The following is a 22,046-nucleotide window of genomic DNA, read 5'->3' as shown; positions in this document are numbered from 1 at the left end:
CCCATTTATCCACCTCACCAGGCGTACCTGAGATTTGCGGTACAGGATTGTCATTACCAATTTCAGACATTGCCGTTTGGGCTTTCCATGGCCCCGATGATTTTCACCAAGGTAATGGCGGAAATGATGGTGCTCCTGCGCAAGCAGGGTGTCACAATTATCCCATACTTGGACCATCTCCTCATAAAAGCGAGATCACGAGAGAAGTTACTGAACAGCGTGTCACTTTCATTGAAGGTGTTACAGCAACACGGCTGGATTCTCAATATCCCAAAGTCACAGCTGGTTCCTACGACTCGTCTGACCTTCTTGGGCATGATTCTGGACACAGACCAGAAAAGGGTTTTTCTTCAGATAGAAAAAGCTCAGGAACTCATGACTCTAGTCAAGAACCTATTGAAGCCAAAACAAGTGTCTGTGCATCATTGCACTCAAGTCCTGGGAAAGATGGTGGCAACATACGAAGCCATTCCCTTCGGCAGGTTCCATGCAAGGACTTTCCAATGGGACCTATTGGACAAGTGGTCCGGGTCACATCTACAAATTCATCAGCTGATCACCCTGTCCCCCAGGGCCAGGGTATCTCTCCTGTGGTGGCTGCAGAGTGCTCACCTTTTAGAAGGCCGCAGGTTCGGCATTCAGGATTGGATCCTGGTGACCATGGACGCGAGCCTCAGAGGGTGGGGAGCAGTCACACAGGGAAGAAACTTCCAAGGACTTTGGACAAGTCAAGAGACTTGTCTTCACATCAACATCCTGGAACTGAGGGCCATATACAACGCCCTACGTCAAGCGGAGAACTTACTTCGCGACCAACCAGTTCTGATCCAGTCAGACAACATCACCGCAGTGGCTCATGTAAACCGCCAAGGCGGCACAAGGAGCAGAGTGGCAATGGCGGAAGCCACCAGGATTCTTTGCTGGGCGGAAAATCATGTAAGCGCACTGTCAGCAGTGTTCATTCCGGGAGTGGACAACTGGGAAGCAGACTTCCTTAGCAGACACGACCTGCATCCAGGGGAGTGGGGACTTCATCAGGAAGTCTTCGCACAGATTGCAAGTCAGTGGGGATTGCCCCAGATAGACATGATGGCGTCCCGCCTCAACAAAAAACTACAGAGGTATTGCGCCAAATCAAAAGACCCTCAGGCGGTAGCAGTAGACGCCCTAGTGACACCGTGGGTGTTCCAGTCAGTCTATGTGTTTCCTCCTCTTCCTCTCATACCCAAGGTGTTGAGAATAATAAGAAAAAGAGGAGTGAGAACAATTCTCATTGTTCCAGATTGGCCACGAAGGACCTGGTATCCGGATCTGCTGGAAATGCTCACAGAAGATCCGTGGCCTCTTCCTCTAAGACAGGACCTGTTACAACAGGGGCCATGTCTGTTCCAAGACTTACCGCGGCTGCGTATGACGGCATGGCGGTTGAACGCCGGATCCTAGCGGAAAAGGGAATTCCGGATGAGGTCATTCCTACTCTGATAAAGGCTAGGAAAGACGTGACAGTGAAACATTATCACCGGATATGGCGAAAATATTTTTCTTGGTGTGAGGCCAGGAATGCTCCTATGGAAGAATTCCATCTGGGCCGTTTCCTTCACTTCCTACAGACGGGAGTGAATTTGGGCCTAAAATTAGGCTCCATTAAGGTTCAGATTTCGGCCTTATCCATTTTCTTTCAAAAAGAATTGGCTTCTCTCCCAGAAGTACAGACTTTTGTGAAGGGAGTGCTGCATATTCAACCTCCTTTTATACCTCCGGTGGCGCCTTGGGACCTTAACGTGGTGTTGAGTTTCCTTAAGTCGCACTGGTTTGAACCACTTCAAACGGTGGAGTTAAAATATCTCACTTGGAAGGTGGTCATGTTATTAGCCTTGGCTTCGGCTAGGCGAGTGTCGGAATTGGCGGCTTTGTCTCATAAAAGCCCCTATCTGGTTTTCCATATGGATAGGGTGGAATTGTGGACCCGTCCTCAATTCTTGCCTAAGGTGGTGTCATCTTCTCATATGAACCAACCTATTGTGGTGCCTGTGGCTACACGAGATTTGGAGGATTCCGAGTCCCTTGATGTAGTCAGGGCTTTGAAAATTTATGTGGCCAGAACGGCTAGAGTCAGGAAAACAGAAGCACTGTTTGTCCTATATGCAGCCAACAAGGTTGGCGCCCCTGCTACGAAGCAGACTATTGCTCGCTGGATCTGTAACACCGATTCAGCAGGCGCATTCTACGGCTGGATTGCCGTTACCAAAATCGGTCAAGTCCCATTCCACTAGGAAGGTGGGCTCGTCTTGGGCGGCTGCCCGAGGGGTCTCGGCACTACAACTGTGCCGAGCTGCTACTTGGTCGGGTTCAAACACCTTTGCAAAGTTCTATAAGTTTGATACCCTGGCTGAGGAGGACCTCCTGTTTGCTCATTCGGTGCTGCAGAGTCATCCGCACTCTCCCACCCGTTTGGGAGCTTTGGTATAATCCCCATGGTCCTTACGGAGTCCCAGCATCCTCTAGGACGTTAGATAAAATAAGATTTTAAACATACCGGTAAATCTTTTTCTCGTAGTCCGTAGAGGATGCTGGACGCCAGTCCCAAGTGCGGACTACTTCTGCGAGACTTGTATATAGTTTTGCTTACATAAGGGTTATGTTATAGTTTCATCAGGTTGGACTGATGCTACGTTGTTTTTTTCATACTGTTAACTGCTTAATAGATACACAAGTTATACGGTGTGATTGGTGTGGCTGGTATGAATCTTGCCCTTGGATTAACAAAAATCCTTTCCTCGTACTATCCGTCTCCTCTGGGCACAGTTTCTCTAACTGAGGTCTAGAGGAGGGGCGTAGAGGTTGGAGCCAGTGGACACCAGATCTAAAGTCTTTCTTAAAGTGCCCATGTCTCCTGCCTAGCCCGTCTATCCCCATGGTCCTTACGGAGTCCCCAGCATCCTCTACAGACTACGAGAAAAAGATTTACCGGTAGGTTTAAAATCTTATTTTTTCCCGGTTTCACAAATCCAGGAAAAACACAGGATTTTGAGACCCACATATTACAAATTTCTGGATCAATAAATCCATTTGTTCAGCAGCTACCTGTATGTTAGAATTAATTTGCATGATCCTAATCATCTGCGAATAGGGGAGACCTAAGTTGCTGCCTTGCCCCTGTAACAAAAATCCTAGTTTCTCCGGCAGGGTTCACAGGTTATCCACAGGATAACAATGGGATATGATGGAGCGACAGATTGGCACCCAACGGTCACAAACTTTCTGGCCTCCCAGGATGCAACGGGCCCATCCATATATCCCCGCCCACTGGCTCAGGCAAATCAGTTTTTTGTTTGGTGCGGCAGGAGCCGGACCATGGTCAGAGGGCTGCTGTTCTGGGGCAGCCCTAAGCTTTCTTATTTTATTTTATAGTCTTACTATGTTTTTGAGCGATCTTTCTTAACAGCGTCTTATACGCATATTGGAACGAGTCGCTCCAACAACTCTCCGCCTGGTCGCAACAACGCTTACTCATGTGTGCAGTGCTGTCTCGACGGGCGTCTGTGTCGGATATACTAGCAGGTCCAGCAGATGTTACAAGGCTCTGGCCGGAGCACGGGGAAGAAGGAAAGGCATCGGTTCCCCGTAGTCAGGGAACACGGACACAGCCGCACTGTATTGAAATGAGACTACCAAACAGTAGCTGATGCGCCACCACCCAGGGTGCTCCAGCGTTGGGCCTTAGGGATCATAAGGCACCAGGAATAGTATGAGGCTGCTATCCCTAGGGTTGATGTCAGCGGTGGGGAATGAGACGCTCTCCTGGTCGCCCCTCCCCCCAGTTCATGACCAGTTTCCGCGAGTCTCCCGCCATGAACTGTTGCCTCACTTCCATCTCAGATGCTACCACGAGGGGTCTCGGTCGCAGCATAGGCCGCTGCGGCTGTGTTCACTAAGCGCTACCGCAAGGAGACCCAGTCGCAATACAGGCATCTGTATGCACAGTGCGTCGGTGTACACTAGTAGCGCCTGGATCCACTTGGCGCTCGCTAACGTATTGATCGATCTTGGAAGTGAGGTGAGTCTCCCTGTATCCCACTCTACCGAGTGGGTTATACAGCACTAAATTTCTATCTACTTTTGTCAGTATGAATAGTTAAATGCCTATTGCATATGAGTCTGTGTACATTACTGTGGTTTTCTTCGCAATGCGTCTGAATACGTTAAGATCTGTATAAAGCAAAATTCAGTAATATTTACTCCTACATACTTTTTAAATGTGTTTGTAGTTGATTATGTGCTCATATGACTAATATATAACATGTGACTGACAGTGTGACTGCTGACTTTAATATAGGTTTGTCAGTTGGTCTTCTGATCCTCAATGCTGGTGCATGGGTAAGGGTCAGATTGATATCACTTTAGAACAATAAAGTGGTTACAGTCACAAATTATGTAGTACACTGTGAAAGTGCTGATTATCATGTCTAAGAGCGGCAAAGGTAACGAGAGTACACTTACAGTAACACCAACACTCATATCATGTTGTCTTGCAAAAACTGTATTATCCTCTCTGATCTGGTACAGGATCTACGTCAAGTACAGATAAATCCCCTTTGGGCGATGTTTCCACAAACCTTGTCCAGTATAGCTGAAAGGTTAATTCCTACAGCTTCGGTACCAGGAAAAGGGTTCATTATTAACCCATACAGGCAGCTCTCTACCTACGGCGTCTCCAACAGCTTCTCTAATAAAACAAGCTGAGAAACAGAGTGTAAATAAATCATCGGCTACACAGGATGATTCATCAAACGATGAAAGCTCTATATACTCTTCTTCGGCAGAGAACAGGTAAAAGGTATCAGCTCTGTGAATATAGCTGAGTTAATGAGAGCAGTAAAGGCTTTTCTGTCCTTAGAGGATTCAGCAGAGCCTTTGTTAAAAACAAGGTACCTATGTTTAAACTTTTCAAAAAAATAGGGCCTCCTCATGGGGGACCCCAGCAGCTGATGAAAATCATGGAAAAAGTTTGGGCTATACCCAATAAAGAATACAGGTTCCCAGTAAATGGGATTCCAAATATCCTTTTCCAGCTGGAGACTGTTTAAAAATGGGAAATGCCTCCTAAAGAGATACGCATATCATTTGATAGTGCAAAATATATATGGCCTTTGACGTCAACGTCAAAAGAGGGATGGCTTTCTGAAAACCATATTGTCTCTGTCTGGGGCAGTCATAAGGCCAGCCATGACTTCACCTTGCAATCTACAGCCACACCACACTGGATAGGCCCAATCTCACTAGATCTTGGAAGCTAAGCAGTGTTGGGCCTGGTTAGTTCTTGGATGGGAGACCACCTTGGAATAGCAGGTGCTGTAGGTACACTAGGCTGAGGTACTGGAAGACAGGTGTTTAAGCACCTGCAAGGGAGCAAGAATCCCATATAGCTCATATGGACAATAATGTTCTAGGGCATCAGCATTAACAATAGTTGCTCGCAGAACAGGTTTGCTTATATACATGAAAAGCTGATTCAGAATCAAAGAAGGTTCTGGAAACTTTGCCTTTTGGCTGGAAGTTTGTTTGGTAAGGAGTTAACAGATATTCTAGAGTCAAAATCAGACCCCAAGAGGGTCACGTTTCCTTCCACATATAACCCCAAACATAGGGGTTCGGTTTTCGGCCTTGTCGTTCATAAAGGAACGTAACAGCCCCAATAGAATAAGTTTGGTAAGGCAAAGAAGCAAAGGCAACCAGAGGGCCAGCTTCCAAACCAGAGGATAAGCCATCAGCAGGATGGTGCGGGCCTCCTTCTGGGGGACCCAAGGATAGGGGGCCAACTTCTTCAGTTTGCACAGATCTGGTAACGGTCTACAAACAGATGCCTGGGTGCAAGAAGCGGTATCTCTAGGTTATGTTTCTCTTCAAGAAGCATCCTTCTTGAAGGTTTCTGTTCCAGTCCGTCTCAAGTAGAGGCAAAGGACAGGGGTTTGCAAGAAGCAGTTCAGAAATTGCTTTTGTCAGGAATAGTCATTCCAGTAACCCCTGCACAATAGGGACGGGGGTTTATACTCCAACCGGGTTTGGGTTCAGAAGGATCCTTTCACCCCCAATCTCAAAATCCTAAACGGATAAGTTTGGGTACCACGGTTCACATGGAGACGTTGCGCTCCATAGTTTTGGCATGGAGCCATGGAATTACATGGTATCCCTGGATAGTCAGGATGCTTATCTACAGGTTCCTATAGCACTGTTCTATCAGTGTTACAGTATCTCAAGGTTCACCATCCTCCAGCAACATTTCTCTAACGTCCTAGTGGATGCTGGGGACTCCGTCAGGACCATGGGTATCAGCGGCTCCGCAGGAGACAGGGCACAAAAATAAAGCTTTAGGATCAGGTGGTGTGCACTGGCTCCTCCCCCTATGACCCTCCTCCAAGCCTCAGTTAGGTTTTTGTGCCCGTCCGAGCAGGGTGCAATCTAGGTGGCTCTCCTAAAGAGCTGCTTAGAAAAAGTTTTTAGGTTTTTTATTTTCAGTGAGTCCTGCTGGCAACAGGCTCACTGCATCGAGGGACTTAGGGGAGAGAAGTCAACTCACCTGCGTGCAGGATGGATTGGCTTCTTAGGCTACTGGACACCATTAGCTCCAGAGGGATCGAACACAGGCCCAGCCATGGAGTCAGGTCCCGGAGCCGCGCCGCCGACCCCCCTTGCAGATGCCGAAGATGGAAGAGGTCCAGAAGCAGGCGGCAGAAGACTTTTCAGTCTTCCTGAGGTAGCGCACAGCACTGCAGCTGTGCGCCATTGTTGTCTGCACACTTCACACAGCGGTCACGGAGGGTGCAGGGCGCTGGGGGGGCGCCCTGGGCAGCAATGTATAATACCTTTTTATGGCTAAAAAATACATCACATATAGCCCTTGAGGCTATATGGATGTATTTAACCCCTGCCAGATCTCACAAACTCCGGAGAAGAGCCCGCCGAAATAGGGGGCGGGGCTTATTCTCCTCAGCACACAGCGCCATTTTCCTGCTCAGCTCCGCTGTGAGGAAGGCTCCCAGGACTCTCCCCTGCACTGCACTACAGAAACAGGGTAAAACAGAGAGGGGGGGGGCACTTGTTTTGGCGATATTACTATATTTAAGCTGCTATAAGGATACAACACTTATATAGGGTTGTTCCCATATATATTATAGCGCTTGGGTGTGTGCTGGCAAACTCTCCCTCTGTCTCCCCAAAGGGCTAGTGGGGTCCTGTCTTCAATAGAGCATTCCCTGTGTGTCTGCTGTGTGTCGGTACGTGTGTGTCGACATGTATGAGGACGATGTTGGTGTGGAGGCAGAGCAATTGCCGGTAATGGTGATGTCACCCCCCAGGGAGTCGACACCGGAATGGATGGCTTTGTTTATGAAATTACGTGATAATGTCAGCACATTACAAAAATCAGTTGACGACATGAGACGGCCGGAAAACCAGTTAGTACCTGCCCAGGCGTCTCAGACACCGTCAGGGGCTGTAAAACGCCCTTTACCTCAGTCGGTCGACACAGACCCAGACACGGACACTGAATCTAGTGTCGACGGTGAAGAAACAAACGTATTTTCCAGTAGGGCCACACGTTATATGATCACGGCAATGAAGGAGGCTTTGCATATCTCTGATACTACAAGTACCACAAAAAGGGGTATTATGTGGGGGGTGAAAAAACTACCTGTAGTTTTTCCTGAATCAGAGGAATTGAATGATGTATGTGATGAAGCGTGGGTTAACCCAGATAGAAAAGTGCTAATTTCAAAAAAAAAAGTTATTGGCATTATACCCTTTCCCGCCAGAGGTTAGGGCGCGCTGGGAAACACCCCCTAAGGTGGATAAGGCGCTCACACGCTTATCAAAACAAGTGGCGTTACCGTCTCCTGATACGGCCGCCCTCAAGGATCCAGCTGATAGGAGGCTGGAAACCACCCTAAAAAGTATATACACACATACTGGTGTTATACTGCGACCAGCCATCGCCTCAGCCTGGATGTGCAGTGCTGGGGTGGTCTGGTCGGATTCCCTGACTGAAAATATTGATACCCTGGATAGGGACAGTATTTTACAGACTTTAGAGCAATTAAAGGATGCTTTTCTTTATATGCGAGATGCTCAGAGGGATATTTGCACTCTGGCATCGAGAGTAAGTGCGATGTCCATATCTGCCAGAAGAAGTTTATGGACACGACAGTGGTCAGGTGATGCGGATTCCAAACGGCATATGGAAGTATTGCCGTATAAAGGGGAGGAATTATTTGGCGTCGGTCTATCGGATTTGGTGGCCACGGCAACTGCCGGGAAATCCACCTTTTTACCTCAGACCCCCTCCCAACAGAAAAAGACACCGTCTTTTCAGCCGCAGTCCTTTCGGTCCTATAAGAAGCGGGCAAAAGGACAGTCGTATCTGCCCCGAGGCAGAGGAAAGGGTAAGAGAGGGCAGCAAGCAGCTCCTTCCCAGGACAGAAGCCCTCCGCGGGTTCTGCAAAGCCCTCAGCATGACGCTGGGGCTTTACAAGCGGACTCAGGAACGGTGGGGGGTCGACTCAAGAATTTCAGCGCGCAGTGGGCTTGCTCACAGGTGGACCCCTGGATCCTGCAGGTAGTATCTCAGGGTTACAGGTTGGAATTCGATAAGTCTCCCCCTCGCCGGTTCCTAAAGTCTGCTTTGCCAACGTCTCCCTCAGACAGGGCGACGGTATTGGAAGCCATTCACAAGCTGTTTTCTCAGCAGGTGATAGTCAAGGTACCCCTCCTACAACAGGAAAAGGGGTATTACTCCACGCTATTTGTGGTACCGAAGCCGGACGGCTCGGTAAGACCTATTCTAAATCTGAAATCTTTGAACCTGTACATACAAAAATTCAAGTTCAAGATGGAATCACTCAGAGCAGTGATAGCGAATCTGGAAGAAGGGGACTTTATGGTGTCCCTGGACATAAAAGATGCTTACCTGCATGTCCCAATTTGCCCTTCACATCAAGGGTACCTCAGGTTCGTGGTGCAAAACTGTCATTATCAGTTTCAGACGCTGCCGTTTGGATTGTCCACGGCACCTCTGGTCTTTACCAAGGTAATGGCCGAAATGATGATTCTTCTGCGAAGAAGAGGCGTATTAATTATCCCTTACTTGGACGATCTCCTGATAAGGGCAAGGTCCAGAGAACAGCTGGAGGACGGAGTAGCACTAACCCAAGTAGTGCTGCAACAACACGGGTGGATTCTGAATTTTCCAAAATCTCAGTTGACCCCGACAACACATCTGCTGTTCCTGGGAATGATTCTGGACACTGTTCAGAAAAAGGTGTTTCTTCCGGAGGAGAAAGCCAAGGAGTTATCCGAACTTGTCAGGAACCTCCTAAAACCAGGAAAAGTGTCTGTGCATCAATGCACAAGAGTCCTGGGAAAGATGGTGGCTTCTTACGAAGCAATCCCATTCGGCAGATTCCACGCACTAACTTTTCAGTGGGATCTGCTGGACAAATGGTCCGGATCGCATCTGCAGATGCATCAGCGGTTAACCTTTATCGCCACGGACAAGGGTGTCTCTTCTGTGGTGGTTGCAGAGTGCTCATCTGTTAGAAGGCCGCAGATTCGGCATACAGGACTGGGTCCTGGTGACCACGGATGCCAGTCTGAGAGGCTGGGGAGCGGTCACACAGGGAAGAAACTTCCAGGGAGTATGGTCAAGCCTGGAGATGTCTCTTCACATAAATATACTGGAGCTAAGAGCGATTTACAATGCTCTAAGCCTGGCAAAACCCCTGCTTCAGGGTCAGCCGGTGTTGATCCAGTCGGACAACATCACGGCAGTCGCCCACGTAAACAGACAGGGCGGCACAAGAAGCAGGAGAGCAATGGCAGAAGCTGCAAGGATTCTTCGCTGGGCGGAAGATCATGTGATAGCACTGTCAGCAGTGTTCATTCCGGGAGTGGACAACTGGGAAGCAGACTTCCTCAGCAGACACGATCTACACCCGGGAGAGTGGGACTTCATCCAGAAGTCTTCCACATGATTGTGAACCGTTGGGAAAAACCAAAGGTGGATATGATGGCGTCTCGCCTCGACAAAAAACTGGACAGGTATTGCGCCAGGTCAAGAGACCCTCAGGCAATAGCTTTGGACGCTCTGGTAACACCGTGGGTGTTCCAGTCAGTGTATGTGTTTCCTCCTCTGCCTCTCATACCCAAAGTACTGAGAATTATACGGCAAAGGGGAGTAAGAACGATACTCGTGGCTCCGGATTGGCCAAGAAGAACTTGGTACCCGGAACTTCAGGAGATGCTCACGGAAAATCTGTGGCCTCTACCTCTAAGACGGGACCTGATTCAGCAGGGACCGTGTCTATTCCAAGACTTACCGCGGCTGCGTTTGACGGCGTGGCGGTTGAACGCCGAATTCTAAGGGAAAAAGGCATTCCAGAAGAGGTCATTCCTACACTGGTTAAAGCCAGGAAGGAGGTGACTGCACAACATTATCACCGCATTTGGAGAAAATATGTTGCGTGGTGTGAGGCCAGGAAGGCCCCCACGGAGGAATTTCAATTGGGTCGATTCCTACATTTCCTGCAAACAGGATTGTCTATGGGCCTCAAGTTGGGGTCCATTAAGGTTCAAATTTCGGCCCTGTCGATTTTCTTCCAGAAAGAATTGGCTTCAGTTCCTGAAGTCCAGACTTTTGTAAAAGGAGTACTACATATACAGCCCCCGGTTGTGCCCCCAGTGGCTCCGTGGGACCTTAATGTAGTTTTGGATTTTCTCAAATCCCATTGGTTTGAGCCACTCAAATCGGCGGATTTGAAATATCTTACATGGAAAGTAACCATGCTACTGGCCCTGGCTTCAGCCAGGAGAGTGTCAGAATTGGCGGTTTTATCGTATAAAAGCCCATATCTGATTTTCCATTCGGACAGGGCAGAACTGCGGACGCGTCCTCATTTTCTGCCTAAGGTGGTGTCAGCGTTTCACCTGAACCAGCCTATTGTGGTGCCTGCGGCTGCTAGCGATTTGGAGGATTCCAAGTTGCTGGACGTTGTCAGGGCATTGAAAATATATATTTCAAGGACGGCTGGAGTCAGAAAATCTGACTCGCTGTTTATACTGTATGCACCCAACAAGCTGGGTGCTCCTGCTTCTAAGCAGACGATTGCTCGTTGGATTTGTAGCACAATTCAACTTGCACATTCTGTGGCAGGCCTGCCACAGCCTAAATCTGTCAAGGCCCATTCCACAAGGAAGGTGGGCTCATCCTGGGCGGCTGCCCGAGGGGTCTCGGCATTACAACTCTGCCGAGCAGCTACGTGGTCGGGGGAGAACGCGTTTGTAAAATTCTACAAATTTGATACCCTGGCTAAAGAGGACCTGGAGTTCTCTCATTCGGTGCTGCAGAGTCATCCGCACTCTCCCGCCCGTTTGGGAGCTTTGGTATAATCCCCATGGTCCTGACGGAGTCCCCAGCATCCACTAGGACGTTAGAGAAAATAAGATTTTACTTACCGATAAATCTATTTCTCGTAGTCCGTAGTGGATGCTGGGCGCCCATCCCAAGTGCGGATTGTCTGCAATACTTGTACATAGTTATTGTTACAAAAAAATCGGGTTGTTCTTGTTGTGAGCCGTCTGTTCAGAGGCTCCTACGTTGTCATACTGTTAACTGGGTTCAGATCACAAGTTGTACGGTGTGATTGGTGTGGCTGGTATGAGTCTTACCCGGGATTCAAAATCCTTCCTTATTGTGTACGCTCGTCCGGGCACAGTATCCTAACTGAGGCTTGGAGGAGGGTCATAGGGGGAGGAGCCAGTGCACACCACCTGATCCTAAAGCTTTATTTTTGTGCCCTGTCTCCTGCGGAGCCGCTAATCCCCATGGTCCTGACGGAGTCCCCAGCATCCACTACGGACTACGAGAAATAGATTTATCGGTAAGTAAAATCTTATTTTTCAGTTCCAGACCTTACCCTTTGGGTTAGCCACAGCCTCCAAAGTATTTACCAAAAATATGAGGATTATGGCAGCTTATCTCGGTAAGAAGGGGATAAGAAAATTGCCATAGCTCGACCACCTTTTTTATCCTGGCACAGGAAAGGCTTCTGTGCCATCTCCAACAGGCAATGACTTGTCTGCAGAGGCACTGGTGGTTCATAACTGGGCAAAGTCATCTCTGGTTCCGTCACAACGGATGACTCACTGTGGGGCTGTACTGAATTTAAGTCTGCAGAAAATGGATTACCTCGGAACGAGATATCCAAGGTACAATCAAGTACTCAGGAGTTGTTACACAGTAAAAATGATATCAATCCACGCAGCTATGTGACTGATGGGTTTGATGGTGTCAACATTCGACATGGTGGAGTTTGTACAATTTCACTCAAAACCTCGGCAGTGTCTGATTCTATCCAGATGGAATACATCAGACAATAAAGAAACAGACTATGGTGCTTTCACACAAGGTAAGAAAGTCATCAGCCTGGTAGCTACAGACATCCCATCTAGACAAAGGTGAACCTTTTGGATATCCGATGGGAGATACTGACAACAGATGGCAGTCTCCAAGGCTGGGGAGCAGGGTGTGGAAGATTATGGTTCTGGGAACAATGGACCATAGAAGAAAGTTGCCTGCCAATAAATCTGTTAGAACTTCAGGCCATATACATGGAACTGATTCAGGCAAAGGACACTCTTCAAGGAAGACCAGTCCAGATCTGCTCGGACAATTTAACGGCGGGGGCGTACCTCAACCATCAGGGAGGAACGTGCAGCCAAACAGCAATGAAGGAGGTAAGTCGCATACTAAAGTGGGCAGAACTCCATCTTCCAGGATTGTCCGCAGTATTCGTTCCGAGAGTCCTAAACTGGGATGCGGATTTTCTCAGTCGACACGCCATTCAAGCAAGCGAATGGGCTCTACACCCGGAAGTCTTTCAGACTCTGGTAGACAAGTGCGGTTTGCCAGAGAGAGATCTCATGGTGTCCCATCTGAACAACAAAGTGCCCGCATACGGGACAAGAACAAAGGATCCTAGAGCCATTTTTGTGGACGCCTTGTCAGTGAAATGGGAGTTTCAGCTGGCGTATCTATTTCCTCCAATCATCCTGCTACCAGGGTGGTGAGGAAGATAAAAGAAGCAAAGGGTGCCGTGATTCTAATAGCTCCGGCTTGGCCCAGAAGGCAATGGTACACAGATCTGCAGAGAATGTCGATAGATGCTCCACGTCTGCTCCCTCAACGTCCAGATCTACTAAGGCAGGGTCCTTGTTATCACAGGCATCTGAATCGACTATCATTGACGGCGTGGCTCTTGAAACCTCTATCCTGAAGTCAAGAGGATTCTCACTACAGGTTTATTAAAACAATGCACAGAGAAAGGAAACCCTCCTCGGCTCGCATTTATCACCGAATATGGCAGGCCTATATTCATGGTGCAGAGAAAGAAATATGGACCTGAAATCTTTCCAAGTTTCTAGGGTCTTAGATTTCCTTCAGGCAGGAATGGATAACGGTTTGAAGGTGGCTTCTTTGAGAGTACAAGTATCAGCATTGATTGTAGGGTTCCAAAAGAAAAATTGCCAATTTACAGGATGTGCGTACTTTTTCCAGGGAATGCTGCGCATTCAACCTCCTTCTGTTCTTCCTACAGCGCCATGGGACTTAAGTCTAGTCCGCAAAGCCCTTCAAGTTGCTCCGTTTGAACCACTTAATAAAGTGGATCTTAAATGGTTGGCAGCTAAAGTTCTCTTTCTACTGGCTATGGTGTGTGCTAGAAGAGTATCCGATTTAGGAGCACTGTCATATTGTTCTCCTTTTCTGTTTGTTTTTTTTTTTTTTTTTTATCCAGATAAAGCAGTTCTCAGAACTAGGTCTTGGTATCTTCCTAAGGTGGTGTCTAAATGCCACCTTAATGAAGAAAATGTAGTCCCGGCTTTTCAGGTATCGGGACTTTCTGCGGGAGATGCATCGCGGGACGTAGTCCGAGCATGAAAGATCTAAGTGGATCGCACAAGTGCCATCAGAAAGACAGATTCTCTCTTCATTTTCTACGGAATTCACAAGAACGGATGGCCTGCTACTAAATAGATGCTAAAAGAGGGAATCGGAAACCCAAGGCGCAAACACACTTATGCAGCCACTTGAGGAAAAAAGGGTCCACCTAACCCCTACCAAAATGCAGTGAAAAAAGCAAATACTCAAATAAAGGCGCTAAGGATGTTTTCACATGAAAAATATATACTTAATGTCCATATATATGATAGAAGAATCCAAATTCAATGGGCGCCTCCTGTTGGAATGTGGAAGACTCTTCTAATCCGCACAATGTCTCATAATATGCAATGAAAAATGAAATAAACCATCATAGTGTAGTAAGTCTTTAAATGTCAGTATTAAATTATTCTCTCAGACAATGATGAATCAGCTAAGCCTGGATGGCGTACCCCACTCACAATGGACAAGATAGAACTCCGCACATAAAGGTATCTTTTATCCTGACTGTATGGATATATCATATATGCATAGTGCGTCCTGCGCATAGTAATTCAGACTGAACGCTGCAGCCTGACTTACCCCCTATGTCCGTTTAGTAAATATACTCAGACTCTGTATATTATGTGAAGGTAAAGAAATGCAATTTATTGGCGCATATAAATTATGTTGACAAAACCATGCAGCTCATAAAGTATGATAATTGAACAAGACTCAATACTTGACTTGTATGTTTAAAGTTCTTAAATATGTACTTCCTATATTCATTCATCCGTCAGTTTATCTGAATGGCATCCTTTTCCTCACACATGATGGTCACACCTGCAGACACCTAAGCACAGATGCATGCCACATCACACTGCCTTAGGTGAATCCCATGAAATAAAGGGAAACATATTTCTCTAACGTCCTAGAGGATGCTGGGACCTCCGTAAGGACCATGGGAATAGACTGGCTCCGCAGGAGACATGAGCACTTTAAGAAAGACTTTGGATCTGGGTGTGCACTGGCTCCTCCCTCTATGCCCCTCCTCCAGACCTCCGTTTGATACTGTGCCCAGTGGAGACTGGGTGCTTTCAGGGAGCTCTCCTGAGTTTCCTGTAAAAGAAAGTATTTTAGTTAGGTTTTTTATTTTCAGGGAGCCTGCTGGCAACAGACTCCCTGCATCGAGGGACTGAGGAGAGAGAAACAGACCCACTTTTCTGAGTTTCAGGGCTCTGGTTCTTAGGCTACTGGACACCATTAGCTCCAGAGGGATCGGTACGCAGGTCTCACCCTCGCCGTCCGTCCCAGAGCCGCGCCGCCGTCCTCCTTGCAGAGCCGGAAGAAAGAGGCCGGTGAGTATGTGAGGAAAAGACTTCAGAGGCGGCAGAAGACATGATCTTCATAAGAGGTAACGCACAGCAGTGAAGCGGCGCGCCATTGCTCCCATTCACCTCACACACTCCGGTCACTGTAAGGGTGCAGGGCGCAGGGGGGGCGCCCTGGGCAGCAATAAACACCTCAGGTGGCAAATACACATATATATATATATATATATATATATATATATATACATGTACAGCTGGGCACTGTACATGTATAAAAAGAGCCCCCGCCATGTTGTTAGTAAATTTGAGCGGGACAGAAGCCTGCCGCAGAGGGGGCGGGGCTTCTCCCTCAGCACTCGCCAGCGCCATTTTTTCTCCACAGCACCGCTGAGAGGAAGCTCCCCGGACTCTCCCCTGCTTGACACGCGGTGAAAGAGGGTTTTAAAGTAGAGGGGGTGCACATAATTGGCGCATATACATTATACATAAGCGCTACTGGGTAAACATTCTGTGTTTTTTCCCGGGTCATATAGCGCTGGGGTGTGTGCTGGCATACTCTCTCTCTGTCTCTCCAAAGGGCCTGGTGGGGAACCTGTCTTCAGAAAAGAGCTTCCCTGTGTGTGGTGTGTGTCGGTACGCGTGTGTCGACATGTCTGAGGTTGAAGGCTCACCTAAGGAGGAGGGGAAGTGTATGAATATTAGGTCTCCGTCGGCAGCGCCAACACCTGACTGGATGGATATGTGGAATGTTTTAAGTGCTAATGTTAATTTATTGCACAAAAGATTAGACAAAGCTGAAGCTTGGCTACAGTCAGGGAGTCAACCCATGTCTGTCCCTATGTCGCTGGGACCTTCGGGGTCTCAGAAGCGCCCACTATCCCAAATAGTTGACACAGATACCGACACGGATTCAGACTCCAGTGTCGACTACGATGATGCAAAATTGCAGCCAAGGGTGGCTAAATGTATTCGATTTTTTTTGCATATTACTGAGGAACCCCCTGTCCCTGACACGAGGGTACACATGTATAAGGGAAAGAAACCTGAGGTCACCTTTCCCTCCTCACATGAGCTGAACGAATTATGCGAAAAAGCATGGGAAACTCCAGACAAAAAACTGCAGATTCCCAAAAGGATTTTAACAGCGTATCCTTTCCCGTCACAGGACAGAATACGGTGGGAATCCTCCCCTAGGGTAGACAAAGCTTTGACACGCTTATCAAAAAAGATAGCGCTCCCGTACCAAGATACGGCTACCCTCAAGGATCCTGCTGACCGCAAGCAGGAGGTTACCTTGAAGTCCATTTACACTCATTCTGGTACGTTGCTCAGGCCGGCACTTGCGTCGGCCTGGGTTTGTAGTGCTGTAGCAGCATGGACAGATTCTTTATCAGCAGATATTGAGACCCTTGATAAGGATACCATTTTAATGACCCTAGGGCATATAAAAGATGCTGTCTTATATATGAGGGATGCTCAAAGAGACATTAGTTTACTGGGTTCCAGAATAAACGCTATGTCCATTTCTGCTAGGCGAGTGTTATGGACCCGACAGTGGACGGGGGATGCCGACTCAAAGAGGCATATGGAGTTTTTGCCGTACAAGGGTGAGGAATTGTTTGGAGAGGGCCTCTCGGACCTCGTCTCCACAGCTACGACAGGTAAATCGAATTTTTTGCCTTATGTTCCCTCACAATTTAAGAAAGCGCCTCATTATCAAATGCAGTCCTTTCGTTCAAATAAAAGCAAAAGAGTACGTGGATCGTCCTTTCTTGCCAGGGGTAAGGGCAGAGGAAAAAAGCTGCACAACACAGCTAGTTCCCAGGAACAGAAGTCCTCCCCGGCCTCTGCAAAATCCACCGCATGATGCTGGGGCTCCCCTGAGGGAGTCCGCTCCAGTGGGGGCACGTCTTCGACTTTTCAGCCACATCTGGGTTCAATCACAGGTAGATCCATGGGCAATGGGAATTGTTTCCCAGGGATACAGGCTGGAATTCGAAGAGGTGCCTCCTCCCCGGTTTTTCAAATCGGCGCTACCAACTTCTCCCCTGGAAAGGGAGATAGTGTTACAGGCGATTCAAAAATTGTGTCTTCAACAAGTGGTGGCCGAGGTTCCCCTGCTTCAGAGGGGGAAGGGGTACTACTCAACCCTGTTTGTGGTCCCGAATCCGGACGGTTCGGTCAGACCCATTTTGAATTTAAAATCCCTGAACCTTTACTTAAAACGGTTCAAGATGGAATCGCTCAGAGCGGTCATCGCTAGCCTGGAAGGGGGGGATTTTATGGTATCGCTGGACATAAAGGATGCATACCTGCATGTTCCCATATATCCTCATCAGGCATACCTGAGATTTGCGATACAGGATTGTCATTACCAATTTCAGACGTTGCCGTTTGGGCTTTCCACGGCCCCGAGAATTTTCACCAAGGTAATGACGGAAATGATGGTGCTCCTGCGAAAGCAGGGTGTCACAATTATCCCGTACTTGGACGATCTCCTCATAAAAGCGAGATCACTGGAGAAGTTGCAGAACAGCGTATCCCTTTCACTGAAGGTGTTACAGCAACACGGCTGGATTCTCAATATTCCAAAGTCGCAGCTGGATCCTACGACTCGCCTGTCCTTCTTGGGCATGATTCTGGACACAGACCAGAAAAGGGTTTTGCTTCCGGAAGAAAAAGCCCAGGAACTCGGGACTCTAGTCAAGAACCTGTTGAAGCCGAAACAAGTGTCAGTGCATAATTGCACTCAAGTCCTGGGAAAAATGGTGGGGACATACGAAGCCATTCCCTTCGGCAGGTTCCATGCAAGGACTTTCCAGTGGGACCTATTGGACAAATGGTCCGGGTCACATCTGCACATGCATCAGCGGATCACCCTGTCCCCCAGGGCCAGGGTTTCTCTCCTGTGGTCGCTGCAGAGTGCTCACCTTCTAGAGGGCCGCAGGTTCGGCATTCAGGATTGGATCCTGGTGACCACGGACGCGAGCCTCCGCGGTTGGGGAGCAGTCACACAGGGAAGAAGTTTCCAAGGCCTTTGGTCAAGTCAAGAGACTTGTCTTCACATCAACATCCTGGAACTGAGGGCCATATTCAACGCCCTACGTCAAGCGGAGACCTTACTTCGCGACCGACCGGTGCTGATTCAGTCGGACAACGTCACCGCAGTAGCTCATGTAAACCGCCAAGGCGGCACAAGGAGCAGAGTGGCGATGGCGGAAGCTACCAGAATTCTTCGCTGGGCGGAGAATCATGTAAGTGCACTGTCAGCAGTTCCGGGAGTGGACAACTGGGAAGCAGACTTCCTCAGCCGACACGACCTGCATCCAGGAGAGTGGGGACTTCATCAGGAAGTTTTCGCACAGATTGCAAGTCGGTGGGGATTGCCCCAAATAGACATGATGGCGTCCCGTCTCAACAAAAAGCTACAAAGGTATTGCGCCAGGTCAAGAGATCCTCAGGCGGTAGCTGTGGACGCCCTAGTGACACCGTGGGTGTTCCAGTCGGTCTATGTGAAGGGAGTACTGCATATTCAGCCTCCTTTTGTGCCTCCGGTGGCGCCTTGGAACCTTAACGTGGTGTTAAGTTTTCTTAAGTCACCTTGGTTTAAACCACTTCAAACAGTGGAGTTGAAATATCTCACTTGGAAGGTGGTCATGTTATTAGCCTTGGCTTCGGCTAGGCGAGTTTCGGAATTGGCGCTTTATCACATAAAAGCTGGTTTTCCATATGGATAGAGCGGAATTGCGGACTCGTCCTCAATTCCTACCTAAGGTGGTCTCATCTTTTCATATGAACCAACCTATTGTCGTGCCTGTGGCTACACGGGACTTGGAGGATTCCGAGTCCCTTGATGTGGTCAGGGCTTTGAAGATTTACGTGGCCAGAACGGCTAGGATCAAAAAAACAGAAGCACTGTTTGTCCTATATGCAGCCAACAAGGTTGGCAGCCCTGCTTCAAAGCAGACTATTGCTCGCTGGAACTGTAACACGATTCAGCAGGCGTATTCTACGGCAGGATTGCAGTTACCAAAATCGGTTAAGGCCCATTCCACTAGGAAGGTGGGCTCGTCTTGGGCGGCTGCCCGAGGGGTCTCGGCACTACAGCTGTGCCGAGCTGCTACTTGGTCGGCGTCCAACACCTTTGCAAAGTTCTATAAGTTTGATACCCTGGCTGAGGAGGACCTCCTGTTTGCTCATTCGGTGCTGCAGAGTCATCCGCACTCTCCCGCCCGTTTGGGAGCTTTGGTATAATCCCCATGGTCCTTACGGAGTCCCCAGCATCCTCTTGGACGTTAGAGAAAATAAGATTTTAAACCTGCCGGTAAATCTTTTTCTCGTAGTCCGTAGAGGATGCTGGGCGCCCGTCCCAAGTGCGGACTATTTCTGCAAGACTTGTATATAGTTGTTTTCATAAGGGTTATGTTATAGTTTCCTCGGTTATGGACCGATGATATGTTGTTGTTCATACTGTTAACTAGATTGTATATCACAGGTTATATGGTGTGGCTGGTATGAATCTTGCCCTTAGATTAACTAAAATACTTTCCTCGTACTGTCCGTCTCCTCTGGGCACAGTTTCTCTAACTGAGGTCTGGAGGAGGGGCATAGAGGGAGGAGCCAGTGCACACCCAGATCCAAAGTCTATCCCCATGGTCTTTACGGAGTCCCAGCATCCTCTACGGACTACGAGAAAAAGATTTACCGGTAGGTTTAAAATGTCTGTCTGTCTGTCTGTAAAAGCCCTCACTCACTCATCGCTAATTCTCTTAATTCCCGATAAATTAGGAAGATGAAATGTAACCTAGGTATTCTTCAGGTGGGAAATAGGAAAACTACGTAATTAGAATTTTAATAAACCTCCCCTAAGGGGATGAAAATGGGGTTGACATAATGATTTCATCACCGATGCGTGGCTTGTGAACGATAACACCCAAATGGGTAATCCGATCAAAAACTTGGATTGTACCTCCGGTGTGTATAATTGAATAAACTACAAAAATGGTCCTGTTACTTTTTACCATATCTGCTATGGGTGCTCCTCGGGTAACGCAAAGAACCATGGATTAATATTTACTTACATTAAGAAGTTTCAAATTTACAGCTCTATAAATTTACCATATTTTTAACACCCATTTTATATTTACAACCGTGAAAATCAGAAACTCCAGTGTGGTGAATGGGTAGAACAGCTGTACTGTATAATGACCCGCGTCTTTGTTCATCTTCCAGTAAACATTGAAATGGAGTATGACTTACGCCATATAAGGTAACGCTTTACTCAAACACACACACAAGTGTTGGGACCAACTATTCCATAAGAGCTCACTCTGTATATCTCTGCTAATGGGTACTTGTAAAGTGCAAGAAACTATTAATAAATAATGGGTGCAAGCGACAAGCAGAACAGGCATAAAGTAGACCTCTTATTTTATGTCCTGTCTGACCTAAAAAGGTTAAGGCAGCCTTTCTCAGACAGCATGTTTTTAACTCCTTATTGCTGAGACTCAAACAAGTATCAAACCCGCAAACCATTGTAAAAATCAAATTAACACTATGGTGACAACAGTCTATAAGGCTACCAGTATGTATTTATTTGTCCCGGGCCAGTGCTAGCTGGGGTATATTGACACCCGAGGGGAACATTTTGCATCCGGCCCTCCCCTCTCGCTACATGTCTTACCTTGTGTGCCGGCTGGTGGGCCCATCCTCCAGTGATATTTGAGAAGATGGTGCATGCGCACAAGAGAACAAAGGCTCCTCCACGGCCTTTAATGACATATAAGCTACTTAGAAATGCTTAAGGAGGTCAGCATTTTGATAAGGCTTTGTAGCTGTCTTTGTAGCTAATTCTTAACTTGATGCTCCCCCTTCCCCGCAAACTCTCCTGATTCTATTAATAATAGGATTTCTGATTTATTTCAGGGCTGCGTGACAAGTAAGGGGTCTGGGACATTGCACAAACCTTTTCCTGCTAAAGAATGAGTGGAAAAAGATCTGAAAATATGAAGGACGTACTTTTGTGTGAACCCACCATGCACGTTGGGGATGTTCTACTGAAATTGAGTTTACCTAGTTCAGATTTTTGGCTTTTTAATGGTTACGGTACAAATGTTACACGTATGGCATTAATGCCGTTATACTTCTGCGTTTTGCAGACTCTCTAAAGTGCACTATTCTATCCTGCGGCCATACTCTGTTGACCACACTGGATTTTTTCTTTGAAAGATTGATGCCACAATGTAACTTATTTATGCGATGTCTGAAATGCCAAATTTTATTTTCACAACTTGATTAAAACTATAGATTTGGAATACGAGTGTTGTGCATAGTGTTTTCTTTATTTCGTTTTTGGTGTCTGAAGGAAACAAATAGGTGTGTCTGAGATTCTACAAAATGCTGGTTACGTGTGCGTTTCATATGCCAATAATAGAGGGTTCTGCTGTGACTTTGCAATGTACATGTGGTTATATCACTCAGCTAATTCTTCTCTTCCAGGACACAAATAGCGAGGGTTAGCATATAGCGCAGAAGTGAATTTATGCATTTTTGACAAACCTGAGATGGACGGATCTGTTTTTACATGAAATTAGCATTTTGGTGCAGAACTGGGCTGTGACAGTGCGATCACACAGGAGCTGTTCTGTTTTGTGGGAATGTAGGTAGAGGTCTGTGCTTTAAAGTCTTGCTCACGGAGAAGGAGAGCTTGTTCAGTTGGGTCTCTTGTATCTAACATGGGGCTGGTGCAT

At 47.6% G+C, this 22,046-nt stretch overlaps 1 protein-coding gene and 1 pseudogene across 4 annotated transcripts in view; both read left to right on the top strand.

The window, feature by feature from the left end:
- The window catches only part of LOC134935183 (CDC42 small effector protein 2-C-like), a 76,247-nt gene extending 54,631 nt beyond the window's left edge, over nucleotides 1-21,616 (top strand). For 2 of the 4 annotated variants that reach the window (XM_063930405.1, XM_063930406.1), the window contains one exon: nucleotides 21,223-21,616. The gene's annotated coding sequence lies outside the window, so the exon portion shown is untranslated. Of the gene's footprint in view, nucleotides 1-20,529; nucleotides 20,567-21,203 lie in introns of all 4 variants that reach the window. The other 2 variants (XM_063930407.1, XM_063930408.1) reach the window with 2 other exon arrangements.
- On the top strand, nucleotides 5,243-5,361 carry LOC134937922 (5S ribosomal RNA; annotated as a pseudogene).
- Nucleotides 21,617-22,046: the final 430 nt, after the last annotated feature.

This window comes from Pseudophryne corroboree, chromosome 6 (genome assembly GCF_028390025.1).
Source record: "Pseudophryne corroboree isolate aPseCor3 chromosome 6, aPseCor3.hap2, whole genome shotgun sequence".
Lineage (NCBI taxonomy): Eukaryota > Metazoa > Chordata > Amphibia > Anura > Myobatrachidae > Pseudophryne > Pseudophryne corroboree.
The sequence above is the reverse complement of the archived record's forward strand: the minus strand, read 5'-3'. Positions and strand labels throughout refer to the sequence as shown.